At 43.1% G+C, this 19844-nt stretch overlaps 1 long non-coding RNA gene across 1 annotated transcript in view; it reads left to right on the forward strand.

The window, feature by feature from the left end:
* LOC140128980 (uncharacterized) overlaps positions 1 to 19844 on the forward strand; it is a 44139-nt gene that overhangs the window by 14114 nt on the left and 10181 nt on the right. The window contains exon 2 of the long non-coding RNA XR_011855223.1: positions 18596 to 18756. This is a non-coding gene — a long non-coding RNA (uncharacterized lncRNA). The remainder of the gene's footprint in view (positions 1 to 18595; positions 18757 to 19844) is intronic.

A 19844-nucleotide genomic window follows, 5' to 3' on the forward strand; every position in this document is an offset into this window, starting at 1 on the left:
CTGTATTCTGAAAACATGTTCATTTGCCTAAGCATAGATAACACCAAATGTTGTAACAGAAACCTTTTTTTTCCTGCATCCTCAAGGTCACATAACCAAATCTGTGTATTACAAGCTTCATGTTATGTTGAGCCTATTACTTATCACTACATACTGCAACGTATTTGGTAGACTCCATTTGGTAGGGTTCAATCTGGCTCGGATGTTTTGCTATGTAATTTTTTTCCCCACTGTATGTAGGTGGTCATTCCTTTGAGGACACCGTTAGTGCTGACCAATCAGACCTGAGCAGTATTGACACGACTAAGTAAAGGAAAAAGCTGGTTAATTGGTTTTGTTTATGCCAGAAAATATGCCCAATTTTTGTGCACTTTTTATGCAACTTAGACAAAGCCCCTTTTGTTGTACCAGTCATAAAAACTGTGCTGCCCTTGGTTGAACAATAAAAACTGTACTCCCAAGCTCAGTACATGAATGCAGAACTCAAGCCCAACTTAGTACACGGCTGCAGTACCAGGACTAAGCTCACTATATATGTACCGTCCCACACCCATGCTCAGTACATAAATGCAACACCCAAGCCACGTTCAATAAGTAAATTCAGCAGTTCAGCCAAGCTCAGTAAGTAATGCAGCAACAAAACCAGGGACGCAACTAGAGCAGTAGCAGCCATAATGGGGTCTGCAAGGTCCAAGGACCCGTGATGCTCAGGCGAATCATAATTTATGATGCACTGCGACGCAACTTCATTACAGGGGCCAAAAGGAGGAGCAGGTGTGGTTTATTAATTTTATTCTTTCCAGGCCTGTCCCTTGGTCTGTCCCTGCCCCAGTGACTAGCAAGCCCAGCAGTGCTTCACCTGCATACCGCTCCCACCCCCGGCAGAGAGAAGGACGGAGCATGGTTTATTAAATTTATGCTACCCAGGCCCGTATCTTGGTCTGTCCCTGCCCCAGTGATTAGCCGGCCCGGAAGTGCTCAGCACCCCCTTCCCCATGCCCTCCTGCCAGGGGAAAAAATACATTTTTTTGCGTTTAAATTTTATACATTTTTATACAAGAGTGTATTAATGTGTGAATGAGTGTAGAATATGTGTGTATATGAGTGTATAAATGTGTGTGTTTTACAAATATGTACATTTTTTTAAGGAGAAGGGGGCCCCATTCAGAATTCTGCTATATTGCTCAGCCTCTCCTAGTTATGACCCTTACCAGAACTAATCTCACTATATAAATACAGCACCAGATAAAGCATACAGCATAAGAACCAAGCTCCAAACAAATGTTATACAACATAAATACATTTCAAGAAACAAGTTTAGTTGGAACAACAAGGATACTACCAGCCCTAGGCTAAGAAAATGGGGCGCATTTACTAAGAACAGGGCAAACGGCTTCAAATGCAATTTGCCTGGTTATAGTGCATCAGATTCATGATTTTTGGTACCCGTTCTTCATGAATCTGTAACAGTGTCGGCCTACTGTAATAAATATAGTAATGGTGTCCCTACAGTATCCAAAATAGTAACAGTGCCCTCACTTTATACAATATGGTCACAGGGCCCCACTGTAGCCAACAAAGTAATAATACGCCATAGTAGTCAATAAAGTAATGCTGCATTTAGTAACAAAAGAAATTGCAATGCAGGGGACAATCCTGCTTATTTCAGCGCAGAATACCTCTCTAGGCCTAAGTGACTAAGACATGGCAGTCACACGATAGCCAGCATCGGGCCTGCTGGATTCTCCAGCCCCCTAGTGAGCCATTCAGAAGCTGCCCCTCATTATACATTTTATTACACTATAATACATGATTTGCTTTATTTTATTGTGCTACATATAGCAATGGTGAATTCCCAGATGACAAAGTAAAAATACCATTTTGTTTTATGTCCTCATACAATTGTACTTAGATTTCGAGCATACTTTTCAGCAGTCATTCAAGAAAGTTTCAATGTCACATGAAAAAACCAAAGGGAAAGGTTAACATTATGCTCTGAAAAAAAATTAACAAACTACCAGGATGCTCTGAATGACCTTCAATTTCCTGCATGATATGTAATATGCGGCTTTTCATTAACCCCTAAGTACAACTCCAGAGGCACAGTTCATTCCAGAATCATGTCAGACACAACTCGTTTTACTTTCAGTTCTACATACATGGTGGCAGTATGAGAAGGCTCACACACTTGAAGGGATATGTCAGTGTTTATATCTTATTTCCATGATTTTATTGTTCTATTTTCCCTGTTTTTTATAAATACTGTCAACCTAAAACATAACCTGGATGATTGAACTGATTTGGTCGCAAAGTAGTGTAAATATGGCAACTTGATGTTATTGTTTGTATTGTGAAAAATGATAGAGTCAATTCCTCAACTTTTTTTGGATCTCTGCTTGCTGTCATTCTATAGAAAGCTTCTATGTTTACTTCCAGTGGACAGAAATGTCACCATGGTCACACAGGTGCACAGCTCATTAGTATCATTGAGAATAATCAGAACTGTGTGATATAACGATCCGTGCATATAGTAAGAAATTTTTCCCGTTTTAATCAGGGATATAAAATAGGGATAAAAATACACAAGCATACCCTTAGCACACATGCGATTTATGGAGGTGGCAAGTCAAACATAGGGTATGGGGGATAGCCCCGCCGCTGCAAATTTGCAGCCCGATACATGAAGAGGCTTCTGCCTCTTGATGTATCGGGCTGCCAGTTGCGCAGCGTTTTTCCTATGCCAGACAGGGCCTGGCATAGAAAAATGCGCTACCGGCGACTTTTCACGTATGAAAAGTCGCCGGCAGCAGCGAGTGCGCAGGCGCGGGGACAGTAACACCCCGCGCCGGCCCACTCCATTCCGGCCGCGCCCCCCGCTCGGCCGGCCGCGCCCCCCCTTCACGCCCCTTTACGCCCCTTCACGCCCCACTGGCGTGAAGGTGGCGGATTGAGAAAAATAATCGCAAAAGCTAGCAATAAGCTAGCATTTGCGATTATTTCAGGGCCTCTGCGCCACTGGCGGTGCGCAGAGGTCCTGATAAATATCCCCCTATATCTTTTAGGAACGGTCCAGTGTCTATCAGTAAGATAAAATCACTATGATGTAATAATTAAAGAAAATTACATGACATAATAAGAAGATGCTCTATAATATATTAATTAATAAGGGGGCTATGTATAATACTTCAATAAATAAGAGGGCGCTATATAATACATTAATATTAATCAATATGGTGGGTGGGTGCTGTATAATACATTCATTAATAAGGAAAGTTGATGTATAATACTTTAATAAATGAGTGGGTTCTAAATAATAAATTAATAAGGCAATTCTATATAATTCTCTAATGAGAGGGTGGTGTTTGGTGCTGTATGATACTTTATTTAGGAGAGTGCTATAGAAAGTAGCAACAGCGAGACTATTCAACATTCATAGCCTCAGAAAACTAGCCTATAGCATTCAATAAACGTTTGTATCATTACCAGCACAATGCTACCAAGAGTAATCTTAAAACTTAACTTTTAATCAAAAGCTTACAGTAAAATAAATGGTGAACATGCTAAAATATTCCTAGTGTCTCGAGTACAAGTTTATGGATCAATAGATGCACATAATCCATATATCTGCATAACAAAAAATCAGCATTTCAATGGGTTTAGGGAGATATACAGGTTTGGTCTTACCGGTCTTCACTCGTTCGGGTTGGACGGAAGGGCGTTTCTGTAAGGGAATACTAGATCTCACCCTATTATGCCCTTTCTGCAGTCCTACTCCTGGTATTCGTGACTCCCAGCCCTTACAAGGGCGGTCCCCAACACTGTCCCTGTATGCAAACTAGTGCACCCTTGACTAAAATAGATGTTGCTCCTTATTCCCTATTCCCTACGCGTTTCGTGCATAGTAACATGCACTCCTCAGGGGAAATGAAAAATTCAGCAAGTCGCGGTATCCTGTAGATTTAAACTATCCGCAATGCTCGACAATTCTGTATGCAGGCGTTGGCTCTTACACACTATTGATTAAAGTCGGGCGAGTGTGAGCAGTGGCTCATCACTGCCCGATTCTATCTCTCTAACCACTAGGTTAATTCTCTGGCGTCGGCGCCACAATCAATGCGCATGCGCCTTAAATAGCCATATAGGCACGCCCACTCTCCTCCTGCCGGCCGGTCATGTGACACTGCAGTCGTCACGTGAGGTCATGGGCGGAGTCAGTAACTATGGACGCTGCGAGCAAAGCTCCACTGCGCTCCAAAACGTCACTGACAGGGTTCCCTATCAACACCTGCGTTTAACCACTTAGGTATATTGCATCTGTTGGGCAGGCGGGGATATGGGACCCCTTTTCCTACAGCTATTTTGTCATATACCCATACCGCGATGGGTGTGTCATGGGGGTAGCTACCCTGTCTAATGCCCATTACAAAATTGCTGAGGAATAAAAAACAGGCTTTTACTTTGGATCATGGCTTATGTCATTTCGGCTTCTACTTCTGGTATCATTAGTATGATTAATACTTAGTTGAACACACATGTATATGGAAGGTTTACAAGGCAAAGAAAAGAATGCTTGTTAAAGACTAACGCATCAAGTAAGTCTCTTAGCTGTTTGATAAAACAGTGTAATCCACTCCCAAACCGTCAGAGGGAGTTATTCTACAAAAAGGATGTGAAATTCAACATCTCGGTAAGGCCTTTGGGGGCAACTGTATCTAAAAGGAATATCCATTTGGTCTCACGTTGTAGAATGGATCTATCCCAGTTTCCCCCCCTCACTGGTCTCGGTACTGCTTCAATCCCATGGAATTTGATTTTGCTCATATCGCCATTGTGAACCTGATTTATGTGGCGGGCGAGGGGTGTGTCTCTCTTATGTACTATGTCCCCTATATGCGCTCCCACTCTTCTTCTAAGTTCACAAATGGTTTTCCCTACATATTCAATCCTGCATTCACACACTGCTCGGTATATTACCCCTTGTGTTTTGCAGTTTATGAATTGTTTAATTTTGTAGGTGGTACCTGTCACTGTGGATGTAAAAGAGTTGCACCTTAGCATCTGTGGGCAGGCGACACAGCCACTACATTTGAAACTACCGGTGGTCTTGGTTGTACCCTCAAGCCATGTGCTATTGTGACTTTGGGTATAGTGACTATGTACCAGCCTGTCCTTCAGTGACCGCCCCTTTCTATAGGTCACCGTTGCATAGGGGCTCAAAACCTTCCTAATATCAGGATCCATTAGTAGGATGTCCCAGTGTCTCTCCAACACCTTTTTGGCATCCTTAGCTCCGTTGTCGAATGTTGTAATTAGTCTGATTATCCCCTCCTTTTTAATCTCAGTTTGTTTATTAAGGAGTTCGTGCCGATCTTTTTGGAGTGCATCCTGATAGGCTGCCCTTAGGATTTTATCTGGGTATCCTTTCGCTTGGAACCTGAGGCGCAGGTCTTTTGCTTGTTTAACGTAGGTATCTGTGTCTGAACAATTCCTTCTCAGACGCAGATACTGTCCTCTGGGGATACCACGTTTTAGGGGGGTCGGGTGACTACTGTCCCACCTCAACAGAGAATTTGTCGATGTGGTCTTACGAAAAATCTCAGTGCTCGATGTTTATCTATAGTGATACGTACATCAAGGAATGGTAGGCTCTCCTCAGAGCTCTCATGGGTGAAGCGTAAGTCTATAGGATTGATGTTCAGATCCCTTACAAACCGCTCAAATTCCTGGGGGGGGCCCCGCCAGATCACAAAGACATCATCTATGAATCTGTGCCACGCCTCGATCTTCGATGTGTCCGGTGTATTGACCTCTCCAAAAACCATAGTTTCCTCCCACCAGCCCAGGAGCAAGTTGGCATAGGTTGGCGCACAAGGCCAACCCATCGCCGTGCCCCTGAGCTGGTGGTAGAATCTCCCGTTGAAGAGGAAGAAGTTTCTGGTGAGGCAGAATTCTAAGGCTTTTAAGATAAAGTCATTATGGCCCTCCTGTTGTATTCCTCTTGACCTTAAGAAGTGTGCAACAGCTTTTAGTCCCATGCTGTGAGGTATTGAGGAATATAATGCCTCGACATCTACACTGCCCAGTATGTGCTCATGATCCAAGGTGATGCCATCTAACTTGGTTAGAAGATCTAAGGTGTCCCTTGTGTATGAGGGGAGTGTTAAAACAAAGCCTCTTAGGACCTTATCCAAGTAAATCCCTAAATTCTGGGTTATATTGCCCACCCCTGACACTATGGGGCGTCCTTTTAACGGGGACAGCCCCTTGTGTATTTTAGGCAGGCTGTAAAATGTCGCTACAACGGGATTCTTTGGCAGCAGGAAATTGAATTCGGATTCGTCAATGAGGTTATCATTTTTAGCTTGTCTCAGGAGACCGCTTAGTTCTTTCAGATAGATATCATTTGGATTGGTGGGGAGAATTTCGTATGTGTCTTTGTCTTTCAACAGATTCATACACATTTCCTTATATTGGGGGGTCATCATGAGTACTATGTTGCCCCCTTTGTCGGAACTCTTAATAGTAATTGATGTTTCGTCTTGTAGTGACCGTAGGGCCTCCATCTCAGCCCTTGAACAGTTATACTGACTGAAGGAGTTCTCTTACTGTCTTAGATCGGTGGTGACTCTATTAAGGAATACGTCTATAGGTGAAACATCCATATTCGGGGGAAGGCGAGTACTTTTTAATTTACAATCAGTATAAGGGCCTTTCCCCGTCTGTTCCGGGATGTTATCAGTTGCTAGACTCGTAAGTAGTCTTATATCTGGAAGAATTTCCTCCGGGATCCCCATTTCGGAACTTATTTGCCGGTCCCGTTTAACAAAATATTTATGCCACTTTAATTTACGCACAAATAAATTAAGATCCTTCACCATGCAGAATAGATCAAAGTCTGAGCTTGATACGAAGGAAAGACCCTTTTGTAGGATACTTTTTTGGGACTCTGTCAGGGTTAAGGGAGTAAGATTTATGATCTGTGTGTTACTCTGCTGAGTTATCTGGTCTGTATCCTTCTGAACCAGATGTTCTACTTGAGGCCTCCCCTCTGTTGAGCCCCTGGTATCCCCCGTTCCCTCAGTTGGTAGGGATATTCTAAAAAATCCCTATTTGGGTTCCCGGAGCCTCTATTCCCTCTTGAGCCCCCTCTACCTCTACCTCTACCTCTATTTCTAGGTCGCTGTTGTTTGGTCGAGGAGTCAGTATCGGAGTTCTCTGTCTCGGTAGACGAAATGTCAGTATCACGAATCACCTGTCTCCTACCTGCGACTGCAGAGTAGACTTTATTCTCTTTAAAATCCTGGAGATCACGCAGGTATTGGCGATGTTTGCGCTCTTTTACGTGGTACTGAAATTTCTCTATAGCCGCTTGAAGGGTACTCTCCCTGTTTTTAAACTCTGATTCTCCCTCAAATTTTTTTGTCAGTTCAATTTGTTCCTGTAATCTGGTCTCTAAATTGGCTAAGATCTTTTTTTCTTCTTCTAATAGAAGCTGCATGAGCCGTAGCGAGCTATTGGTCGCCTCCCTCTCCCACTTTGATATTAAAGTTGTCGATCGACACCTTTGCGCCGGAGTTAGTGTGATCCTAAGTCCTCTTGGGACTATTGAATTTTTCAGGTAGCTTTCCAACGATTGGACTTCCCACCACGAGGTTATCCTTTCTCTATAGATCTTGTTCAATTCTTTAAATGCAGCTGAAAAAGTTGGTGTATATTTTTTCTGCACAAAATCTTTTTCAGAAAATACCTCTTTGGCCTCTGCCAACCAGTTCTGTGTGTCTAAGCCTGTTGCCAAAAAACCAGCCATGTCCAAAAAGAATTATATCAGAAAGTAGCAACAGCGAGACTATTCAACATTCATAGCCTCAGAAAACTAGCCTATAGCATTCAATAAACGTTTGTATCATTACCAGCACAATGCTACCAAGAGTAATCTTAAAACTTAACTTTTAATCAAAAGCTTACAGTAAAATAAATGGTGAACATGCTAAAATATTCCTAGTGTCTCGAGTACAAGTTTATGGATCAATAGATGCACATAATCCATATATCTGCATAACAAAAAAATCAGCATTTCAATGGGTTTAGGGAGATATACAGGTTTGGTCTTACCGGTCTTCACTCGTTCGGGTTGGACGGAGAAGGAATTGTTCAGACACAGATACCTACGTTAAACAAGCAAAAGACCTGCGCCTCAGGTTCCAAGCGAAAGGATACCCAGATAAAATCCTAAGGGCAGCCTATCAGGATGCACTCCAAAAAGATCGGCACGAACTCCTTAATAAACAAACTGAGATTAAAAAGGAGGGGATAATCAGACTAATTACAACATTCGACAACGGAGCTAAGGATGCCAAAAAGGTGTTGGAGAGACACTGGGACATCCTACTAATGGATCCTGATATTAGGAAGGTTTTGAGCCCCTATGCAACGGTGACCTATAGAAAGGGGCAGTCACTGAAGGACAGGCTGGTACATAGTCACTATACCCAAAGTCACAATAGCACATGGCTTGAGGGTACAACCAAGACCACCGGTAGTTTCAAATGTAGTGGCTGTGTCGCCTGCCCACAGATGCTAAGGTGCAACTCTTTTGCATCCACAGTGACAGGTACCACCTACAAAATTAAACAATTCATAAACTGCAAAACACAAGGGGTAATATACCGAGCAGTGTGTGAATGCAGGATTGAATATGTAGGGAAAACCATTTGTGAACTTAGAAGAAGAGTGGGAGCGCATATAGGGGACATAGTACATAAGAGAGACACACCCCTCGCCCGCCACATAAATCAGGTTCACAATGGCGATATGAGCAAAATCAAATTCCATGGGATTGAAGCAGTACCGAGACCAGTGAGGGGGGGAAACTGGGATAGATCCATTCTACAACGTGAGACCAAATGGATATTCCTTTTAGATACAGTTGCCCCCAAAGGCCTTACCGAGATGTTGAATTTCACATCCTTTTTGTAGAATAACTCCCTCTGACGGTTTGGGAGTGGATTACACTGTTTTATCAAACAGCTAAGAGACTTACTTGATGCGTTAGTCTTTAACAAGCATTCTTTTCTTTGCCTTGTAAACCTTCCATATACATGTGTGTTCAACTAAGTATTAATCATACTAATGATACCAGAAGTAGAAGCCGAAATGACATAAGCCATGATCCAAAGTAAAAGCCTGTTTTTTATTCCTCAGCAATTTTGTAATGGGCATTAGACAGGGTAGCTACCCCCATGACACACCCATCGCGGTATGGGTATATGACAAAATAGCTGTAGGAAAAGGGGTCCCATATCCCCGCCTGCCCAACAGATGCAATATACCTAAGTGGTTAAACGCAGGTGTTGATAGGGAACCCTGTCAGTGACGTTTTGGAGCGCAGTGGAGCTTTGCTCGCAGCGTCCATAGTTACTGACTCCGCCCATGACCTCACGTGACGACTGCAGTGTCACATGACCGGCCGGCAGGAGGAGAGTGGGCGTGCCTATATGGCTATTTAAGGCGCATGCGCATTGATTGTGGCGCCGACGCCAGAGAATTAACCTAGTGGTTAGAGAGATAGAATCGGGCAGTGATGAGCCACTGCTCACACTCGCCCGACTTTAATCAATAGTGTGTAAGAGCCAACGCCTGCATACAGAATTGTCGAGCATTGCGGATAGTTTAAATCTACAGGATACCGCGACTTGCTGAATTTTTCATTTCCCCTGAGGAGTGCATGTTACTATGCACGAAACGCGTAGGGAATAGGGAATAAGGAGCAACATCTATTTTAGTCAAGGGTGCACTAGTTTGCATACAGGGACAGTGTTGGGGACCGCCCTTGTAAGGGCTGGGAGTCACGAATACCGGGAGTAGGACTGCAGAAAGGGCATAATAGGGTGAGATCTAGTATTCCCTTACAGAAACGCCCTTCCGTCCAACCCGAACGAGTGAAGACCGGTAAGACCAAACCTGTATATCTCCCTAAACCCATTGAAATGCTGATTTTTTGTTATGCAGATATATGGATTATGTGCATCTATTGATCCATAAACTTGTACTCGAGACACTAGGAATATTTTAGCATGTTCACCATTTATTTTACTGTAAGCTTTTGATTAAAAGTTAAGTTTTAAGATTACTCTTGGTAGCATTGTGCTGGTAAGGAGAGTGCTATATAAAATATTAAAAGGGGGCTGTATAATGCTTTAATGAGGGAGATTCTTTAAAGGGAACCTGTCAGCAGAAAATTACATAATAAACCACTAGCAGTGTGTTGCCACGCAGCTGAACACCTTTAAGACCAGGTTTCTTTCATGACCCTTTTTAGCACATCCTATCAACAGGAATGCAGCATCAGCTCTAATCGTCTTCACATTGGGGGATATTTATCATGATAGCCCGGCCGTTGCAAATTCGCAGCCCGATATATCAAGTGGCTTCTGCCTCTTGATGTATCGGTCTGCCAGCAGCGCAGCGTTTATCCTACGCCAGGCAGGGCCTGGCGTAGAAAAGAAAGCAGCCGGCGACTTTTCACAAATGAAAAGTCGTCGGCAACAGCGAATGCGCAGGTGCAGGGATAGTAACGCCCCACGCCGGCCCACTCTCGTCCGGGTGGCCCTCCGCTCGGCCGGCCGTGCCCCCCCTTCACGCCCCACTGCCGTGAAGGTGGCGAATTGTGGAAAATAATCGCAAAAGCTAGCAATAAGCTAGCATTTGCGATTATTTCAGGGCCTCTGTGCGACTGGCGGTGCGCAGAGGTCCTGATAAATATCCCCCATTGAGTCTATGATCACATAAAAAGAGCTAAACCAAAGAACAACTGCAACACCAAAAAATGTAGAAGATTTGTCATCACAGTAAATCACAGACTGATTCCCAAAATATAAGGGCTTATTTACTAAGGGTCACGGATCGCACTTTCGAGTATTACATTGTTACAAAGCTATCATGGCGACAGATCGTCAATATCCAATGATGTCATGGGGAGCGACGATTTCAGCCAAAATAGTTGCACCCATGGAAACCCTGGCAGCGATGTGCAGAAGGGTGAAAAATGTTAGGTGGGCTTTGTTCAGTATTTTAATCTGCTCGTTAATCTACTAGTTTGCTACTCAGTAATCTAATCTCATGCAGATAGCCACTGAAAATCATAGTGTACTCTGCTAGTTAGTTATACAATAAATGTTAGACAGAAAACTGGCGTGAAAGCAGAAACTGGCATATGAGCAGTGAAAAAAAAAATTGCACATTTTTGTGCACCGCAAGAATATGTGATTGTTACAGTGACTACCCACCTCCATGCCAATGTGGACAGAGGGATAGAGGGGCGCAGTGGTTAGCAGGGTGGGCAGGCAAATGGTGTTCCCTGTCCGGGCCTACACCACTATGTGCAGTTTCCCTGTGTAGTGTGCAGAGGACGCCAGATTCAGGATTTCTGGCGCCCGTTCTTAGTGAACAAGGCGCTCCCCACACTGCTTTGGCAGGGTGCACCAACTTTTTTTGGTGCACCTTTAACATGAGGCGTGCAACACACTTCTGTTGGACTTAAATGTTAAACTTGACGCAAGGTGCGACTGGGAACCTGAATGCCCACGGACCCTTCTTAAATACATGTTTGCACAAAAAAGAACGTGCAAAGTCAGACAGACATTCTTTAGTAAATCTGGGCCAGTGTGAAAAGGCAATAGCTGCCATGCTTGATGGTAGCTATGTGTTGCTGAGATACCTGGCCTCAGTGAAGTGAGCCGGATAAATTTTGTCAGTGGCCATAGTTTTCTGACATTTATGACAGTAGTATAACTGCTTCCTTCAGCTGATCCAGGTTTTTCAGGGGTGTAGTCAAGGAACATGGTGGAATAACTAGTCCCACAGATCCAAACCAAACTCACGTGAGATAGGTGGTGCAGCTGCAGTTTGCTAGATTGCGTGCAGAACTGGTAAAGTTAAAGGGGTTGTGTGGAGGTTGATAAACATTGCTCCTTTCTTCCAAAAATAGGGCCACACCTGACCATGGTTTGTGCTAGTATTACTTCATTCTCAGCTGAGATAACCAAGCTCAGCTGAGCTGCAATACTAGCATAAACCATGGTCAGTAGTGGCGCTGTTTTTGGAAGAAAGACTCCAATCTGCGACCAACCCCTTTAATACAATGGTCTGTGATTTTTGCTTCATTGCTTGCCCTTGCTGTTGGATGAAATCCATGAAGTACAGAGGACTTTGGGCTAGTTTCCATGCACTGTATATTTTATTATTAACATTTTTTTCATCTTGCTGAAGAAAGAAAATCTTTTAACCTCTTAAGGACACAGCCCTTTTTCATTATTGAATTTCCATTTTTCACTCCCACTTTCAAATATCCATTTGATAATTTTTATTTTGCCATGTACAGAGCTTTACGTGGGATTGTTTTATGATTAACAAATTGTACCTCCTAGTGATGGTATTTTATATAGGTTTTTTTTTCGTTTTTAGCAGATTTAAAAATGTAAAATGTAAATCTTTTGTACAAAAAAAATTCTTAATTTTTCCATGTTCTGAGGCAAAAAACTTATTCAAATGTTGGTGTATGGAGCTGTGTAAGGTGTCATTTTTTTGCAGGACATGATGATGTTTACATTGATACCATTACCATACAGTCTGTATGGTAGGCAGCCTGGTGGCTCAGTGGTTAGCATTACAGCCTTGCAGTGCTGGGGACCTGGGTTCAAGTCCCAGGGATAACATCAGCAAAGAGTTGTATGTTCTCTCTGTGGGTTTCCTCCGTGTCCTCTGGTTTCCTCCCACACTCCAAAACATACTGGTAGGTTGATTGGATTGGCAAGCTCTGTACAGTGCTGTGTAATGTGTGTGCACTATATAAATAAAGGAATTATTATTATTACAGCACTAATTATCTTGGCACACTGAGGCCGGCGCCACACAGGGCACTTTGTCTGCGCTTGCGAACGCAAACGCAGACAAAGTCGCGCCCACCGGGGCGGGCCTCGGCCCGATCGCATCGGCGTTTCTGTGTGGCGCCGGCCTGAGGCATTGGTTTGGAATCATCAAAACAAGTGGTGGTAAACCTATGGCATGTGTGCCCCATCTGTGGGCATGCACACCTTTGACTCCACACACTTTTCACCAGACAGGTATAGGAAAAGGCACTAATGCCATCAGAGCAGTTGGCACATAACTTTAGAAAGAGAACTAAAACAATGGAAGTGATTTCTGAAGAGGCACTAAAACTATTGGAGAGGTGTACATAAACCTATGTGGTGTACAAAACCTGGGGGGGGGGGGGTCAGCTTTTATTGTCAGCTGCTGAGGGAAAATAAAAGCTGAGCTCTGATTGGTTGCCACGACGTCTAGAACAGTTTTGCTCTCAGACATTTCTGATAAATCTTTCCCTCTGTCTTTAAATGATTTGTCCTTGCTGATCTAGACACTATGGGAGAGATTTATCTGTGCTTTATCAGAAAACTTGCGTAGAAGCTCTTAAATACTCTCTCAACCACACCACCTACCCCCCATGGGGGTGTGAAGCGGAGCGTGAAAGGACACGGCCAATAGAGGAGCAGGCCAGTATAGGGCATCCTGTCCCGTGCCCACACACTTCCTAAAAACTTGCAAATATTCTCTGCAGAATAATTTCACGTTTTTTACGCAAAACTACGCCAGGTCTAAGCCTCATTATGTATCCGCTGTGACAGAGGATGTGGGGCTTTATCATATTTCAGCCCAAGGAGCTCCAGTGTATGATAAATCTCCCCCCACGATATGTATCTCCTTCAGGACTGTGTGGAGCACTATTTATTTGAGCACTCTTTGGCACTCATTCATGACCTTACCTGAGCCCTCTCACATGGTATATGCACTGTATGGTATTATCCAGTAAATTATGTTCTTTATATAAGAGCTATAGGGTACTACGTATTCCTGCCTAATCAATCATTATAGTTGCTTTCATCATATGATACAGAATGGGCCAAAAAATCTACCATCTGCAATCTCTATGCTTTTCTGTGTTTGCAATTGCTATTGGCTAAATCTTGGCCTCACTTGTAGTTTATAAATAATGTATGTAATTCAGTATTGATGCCATATATGGCTGTGGTAGCCAATCTTTCCAGTGCCATAGTGTTCTCTCCCATGTGTATTATAGTAATTGATCTTTTTGATGACTTGTTAAACTGAACAATATGATTGCAGTAATCCGGCTTCTGAATGTCATATTGTTGTGGTAAATTATTGTTATTTAACTCAGCCCTTAGCATTCTATTGTGTGTAATGTGTCATTACGGTGATTCAGCTCCTGGGTACCTGACTGACCTGAACCTTGAACATCTTATTGCTCCTGAGTACATTATTATCTATTTAGCAACTATTAAATAGCATGGATCAGTGTTTTATGTAGTTCATTGTAAGAATGACAGTGCAAGTTAAGAAAGTAAACAAATGACAGCAGAAGAGTGAGATTACAGAAATCAAGAAGGGTGATACAATGTGGATAGCTGGACCCTTAACCCCTTAACGACTTGGCCTTTTTTTAGTTTTTCCACTTCCATTTTTCACTCACCAACTTCAAAAATCTATAACTCTTTTATTTTTCCACATAAAGAGTTGTGTTATGGCTTATTTTCTGTGTAACAAATTCCACTTCATAGTGACGGTATTTAATATTCCATGGCGTGTACTGGGAAGCGGGAAAAAAATTCCAAATGCAGTGAAAATGGTGAAAAACCACATTTGCGACGTTTTCTTGTGGGCTTGGATTTTACAGCTTTCACTTTGCGTCCCAAATTACATGTATACTTTATTCTTTGGATCGGTACGATCACGTGGATACCAAATTTGTATAGGTTTTATAATGTTTTCATACATTTAAAAAAAATTAAAACTCCTGTACAAAAAATGCCATTTTCGACTTTGGATGCTATTTTCCGTTACAGGGTTAAACGCAGTGAAAAACCATTATTATATTTTGATAGATCGGGCATTTTCGGACACAGCGATACCTAACGTGTTTATGATTTTTACTGTTTATTTATATTTATATCAGTTCTAGGGAAAGGGGGGTGATTTGTAGGTTTTTTTATTATAATTTTTTTTTAAAACTTTTTTTATTTTTACTTTTACTATTTTTCAGACTCCCTAGGGTACTCTAACCCTAGGTAGTCTGATTCATCCTGTCATATACTGCCATACTACTGTATGGCAGTATATGTGGATTTTACTCCCCATTCATTACAATGTGCAATTAGCATAATCAATTATATAATAAATATTGAATATTTATATACACTATTCTATATTGTATATTTATCTACCGTATATACTTGTGTATAAGCTGAGTTTTTCACCACAAAAAATGTGCTGAAAAACCTCACCTCAGCTTATACACGAGTCAATAAAAAAATGAATTTATATACTCACCCTCCGGTGCCCCGATGCTCAGCGCGGCTCCCCGATGTCGGTGCAGGTCCTCCTGTTTTCCCCGCGGCTCCGTCTTCTGTACAGCCGGCAGGAATGAGGCCATGGTATCTTCCTGGCCGGCGCATACTATGACGCTGCCAGCTGTACAGATGACAGAAGAAAGAAGAGGAGCGTGGGGAAGACAGAAGAGCAGCTGCACCGACATCGTGGAGCTGCGCTGAGCATCGTGGCCGCCGGAGGGTTAGTATATACGTTTATTTTTTTTAAAGTGCCGGCTGTATACTACAGGGGGGAGGCTGGGCTGGCTGTATACTACAGGGGGCAGGCTGGGCTGGCTGTATACTACAGGGGGCGGTCTATATACTACAGGGGGCAGGCTGGGCTGGCTGCATACTACAGGGGGCAGGCTGGGCTGGCTGTATACTACAGGGGGCTGGCTGGGCTGGCTGTATACTACATGGGGCAGGCTGGGCTGGCTGTATACTACAGGGGGCAGGCTGGACTGGCTGTATACTACAGGGGGCAGGCTGGGCTGGCTGTATACTACACGGGGCAGGCTGGGCTGGCTGTATACTACAGGGGGCAGGCTGGGATGACTTTATACTACAGGGGGCAGGCTGGGCTGGCTGTATACTACAGGGGGCAGGCTGGGATGGCTTTATACTACAGGGGGCAGGCTGGGATGTCTTTATACTACAGGGGGCAGGCTGGGCTGGCTGTATACTACAGGGGGCAGGCTGGGATGGCTTTATACTACAGGGGGCAGGCTGGGATGGCTTTATACTACAGGGGGAAGGCTGGGCTGGCTGTATACTACAGGGGGCAGGCTGGGCTGTAAGCTTAAGCTTACATTGTTTACACTGTACAACCTTTTGATCCCTTTTTATAAACATTGTAATTTGTTATGAAATTTTTACTGTATTTTTAGACCCCCTACAATATTATAGCATATGTGGATGTTGCTTCTTATCATTAACAGTGGGCTTCAGGCACACTGTTGCACCCCTAGCCGAATGATAGGTCCTGTAGTCTCATAAAGATTCCTTGCTGCCAAGGAAATGGTTCATCGTTCCCCGGTGAACGGCAGTGCCAGCAACGTCATTGCTTAGTTGTCACCGCTGCGTGTGTCACTTTGTGATGGCCACTACATAACTTTGACTTAGTTATCCTTTTGTAACTAGTTTGACATTCAGCTTCGTGTCATTGTCCATTTGGAAGACCTATTTGCACCCACACTTTAACTTCCTGGTTGATGTGTGATGTTGATTCAGTATTGCCACATCTTTCCTCATGATGTCATCAATTTGTGAAGTGCACCAGTCCCTCCTGCAGCAAAACAACCCCCAAGATGATGCTATCACCCCGTGTTTCACAGTTAGTTTCTTTCTGGCAAAGTGGTCTTTCAGTTCAAGTCAATACAATACTCGTCTCACTGTGGATAATGACACACCTTACCAGCATCAGCCAGCATCTTCACAATGTGTTTTGATTTTGTTCTTTTGATATGCACATTTCGTACCAAAGCAAGTTCATCTTTGAAACCGGTCTCCCTCTGGAATGATAAGATGGCTGGACATTCCTATCTTGTTTGTACTTTAGAATAATTGTTTGTACTGGAAATTGCACCCAAGGATGAACCAGACTTGTGCAAGTCCACAGTTCCTGATATCTTGGCTGATTTCTTTAGACATTCTCATGATTTTATACAAAGGAGCAGTGTCTTTCAAGTGTGCCTTACAATATATCCACAGATGTATTGCCAATCAGAAGATATCAAAGACATGATATAATTATATTCACTGTCCCAAATTGTTTAACCGGTTCGCGACCGCCCGCCGTGTATTCACGGCGGCGGTCGCGTCGCGCTGCATGGAGAGGGCTCACGGGCTGAGCCCTCTCCATAGCCGGTAAGTCTTTGCTGCATATTGCAGCAAAGGCTTACCGGTAACATCCGCGATCGGTGCTAGCACCGATCGCGGGTGTTTTTGCAGCGTGGGCTGCCGGCAAAGCTGCCGGCAGCCTCAAACAGATAGCGGCGCATGGGCGCCGCCATCTTACCTGGGATCGCCACTCCCCGTGACGTCATCGGGGGGCGGCGATCCGTCTCCATGGTAGCCTCGGGTCTTCCGAAGACCCGAGGCTATTTCGTTTTAACCCCTTCATTACAATGTGCTGATAGCACATTGTAATGAATGAGGAAGAAAATCCCCATATACTGCCATACTGTAGTATGGCAGTATATGATAGGATCAATCAGACAACCTAGGGTTAAAGTACCCTAGGGAGTCTGAAAAATAGTATAAATAAAAATAAAAAAAAGTTTAAAAAAAAAAAATTATAATAAAAAAACCTAAAATTTCAAATCACCCCCCTTTCCCTAGAACTGACATAAATATAAATAAACAGTAAAAATCATAAACACATCAGGTATCAACGCGTCCGAAAATGCCCGATCTATCAAAATATGATAACGGTTTTTCATTGCGTTTAACCCCGTAACGGAAAATAGCGCCCAAAGTCGAAAATGGCACTTTTTTGCCATTTTGAAAAATCTAAAAAAATGTATAAAAAGTGATCAAAAGGTCGTACAGTCCTAAAAATGATATCATTGAAAATATTATCAAATTTCGCAAAAAATGACACCACCCACTGCTCCGTACACCAAAGTATAAAAAAGTTATTAGCGCCAGAAGTTGGCAAAATTAAAAAAATTATTTTTGTACAGGAGGTTTTAATTTTTGTAAATGTATGAAAACATTATAAAACCTATACAAATTTGGTATCCCCTTAATCGTACCGACCCAAAGAATAAAGTAGACATGTCATTTGGGGCGCTCAGTGAAAGACGTAATATCCAAGCCCACAAGAAAATGGCGCAAATGCGTTTTTTCACCATTTTCATTGCATTTGGAATTTTTTTCCCGCTTCCGAGTACATGGCATGGAATATTTAATACCATCATTATGAAGTGCAATTTGTTACGCAGAAAACAAGCCATCACACAGCTCTTTACGTGTAAAAATAAAAAAGTTATAGATTTTTGAAGGTGGGGAGTGAAAAATGGACATGAAAAAACAGGAAAGGGCCCGGTCCTTAACCGGTTAAAGGCATTGTAATCTCAGTGGATGTACACGTTTGACTTTACAGAAAGTAATAAAATGATTTAAAAATTCTCTCTCTCTTTAAATAGACGACTTTCTGGTACACTTCTCCCCACAGCCTGTCCTTGAGAAAGTGAATGTGAAACATGTGGTGTAGTGAGGGGACAACTCCAGGAAAACCACACTCCTTAATCATGTCTGTAAGGATTTACTTTGTATACACTCAAGCGTCTCTACCATGGGATTAATAGTAAGCAACCGTCTGACTTTATTTTGCGTTATAGGTTTCCCTCTCGTTTCATTTTCTCTGCATTTACTTTAGACATTGTGAATACTTTATTCACAATAACACATATATACCTTGTTTATTGTGGTGTGAACACACTTTATTTTATTTTTAATTGTTGGGAGCTTGGGGGTTTGCTTTGCAATGTTTTTAATAATTCCTTTATTTATATAGCGCCGCTGGGCACGCTGTGGTCATGGTGCTTGGTATGGGGACCGGAGGACTGGCCTACAGCCTGGTAGGTCTCCCGCAGGGGGTGTCTGCAAGAAATATGAAGGGATAGGCTGATGCAATGTTTTCTCCCTGGGCAAACCACTCAGGTGTCTGTAGGATGAATCCCTTGGGTGATGGATGGGGAAGCCTGTGGTGGTCAGCAGCCATATCCATGGATCAGACGTGGGCAATGTTGTGCAAAATCAACTTACAGTTCTTTATTTAACAGGCAATGGCCAGAACAATAACAGCAGATCCTTTAAGCTGGAATGGTCATGGAGAGCTGGTCCACAGCCTTATAGTAGTTGCAGACTGGGCTGGTTCAGATGGAACTGAGTGCAAGTGTTGGAATCTGCAGTTCTGGGCATTCTGGGACTTGCCCCTTTTGCTAGGCAGTAGGCCTGATGCACTAGAAGTGCATCTGCTGCTCACTCTGACTTGACTCTACTGAGACAGACCATGAGGTAAGGCCCTCTACTCTGACCACATAATTGGTTAATTACATATACCAATTAACTGTTGCCTTACTAGGCAGTAGCTACAGCTGCAATTGCAATACATCTCAGATTCTAGAAACTTTCTAGAGAGGTGATCAATCTCCCTAACAGCTCATGACTTGAGAGGGCGCTATTCGCAACTACCAGCCTGCCTATGCATTGCCAGGAGTTTTGCACATGCCTCTTATCCCTCCCCTTACACAATGCCCTAGAGTCCACCCCTTCCCATAGTACGCACACACTGGGGCACATTTACTAAGAACAGTCCTGTGTATAGTGCAGAGGGCGCCAGATTCAGGATTTCTGGCACTCATTCTTCATGAATCTGACGCCCTCTGCACT

Source organism: Engystomops pustulosus, chromosome 4 (assembly GCF_040894005.1).
Source record: "Engystomops pustulosus chromosome 4, aEngPut4.maternal, whole genome shotgun sequence".
Classification (NCBI taxonomy): domain Eukaryota; kingdom Metazoa; phylum Chordata; class Amphibia; order Anura; family Leptodactylidae; genus Engystomops; species Engystomops pustulosus.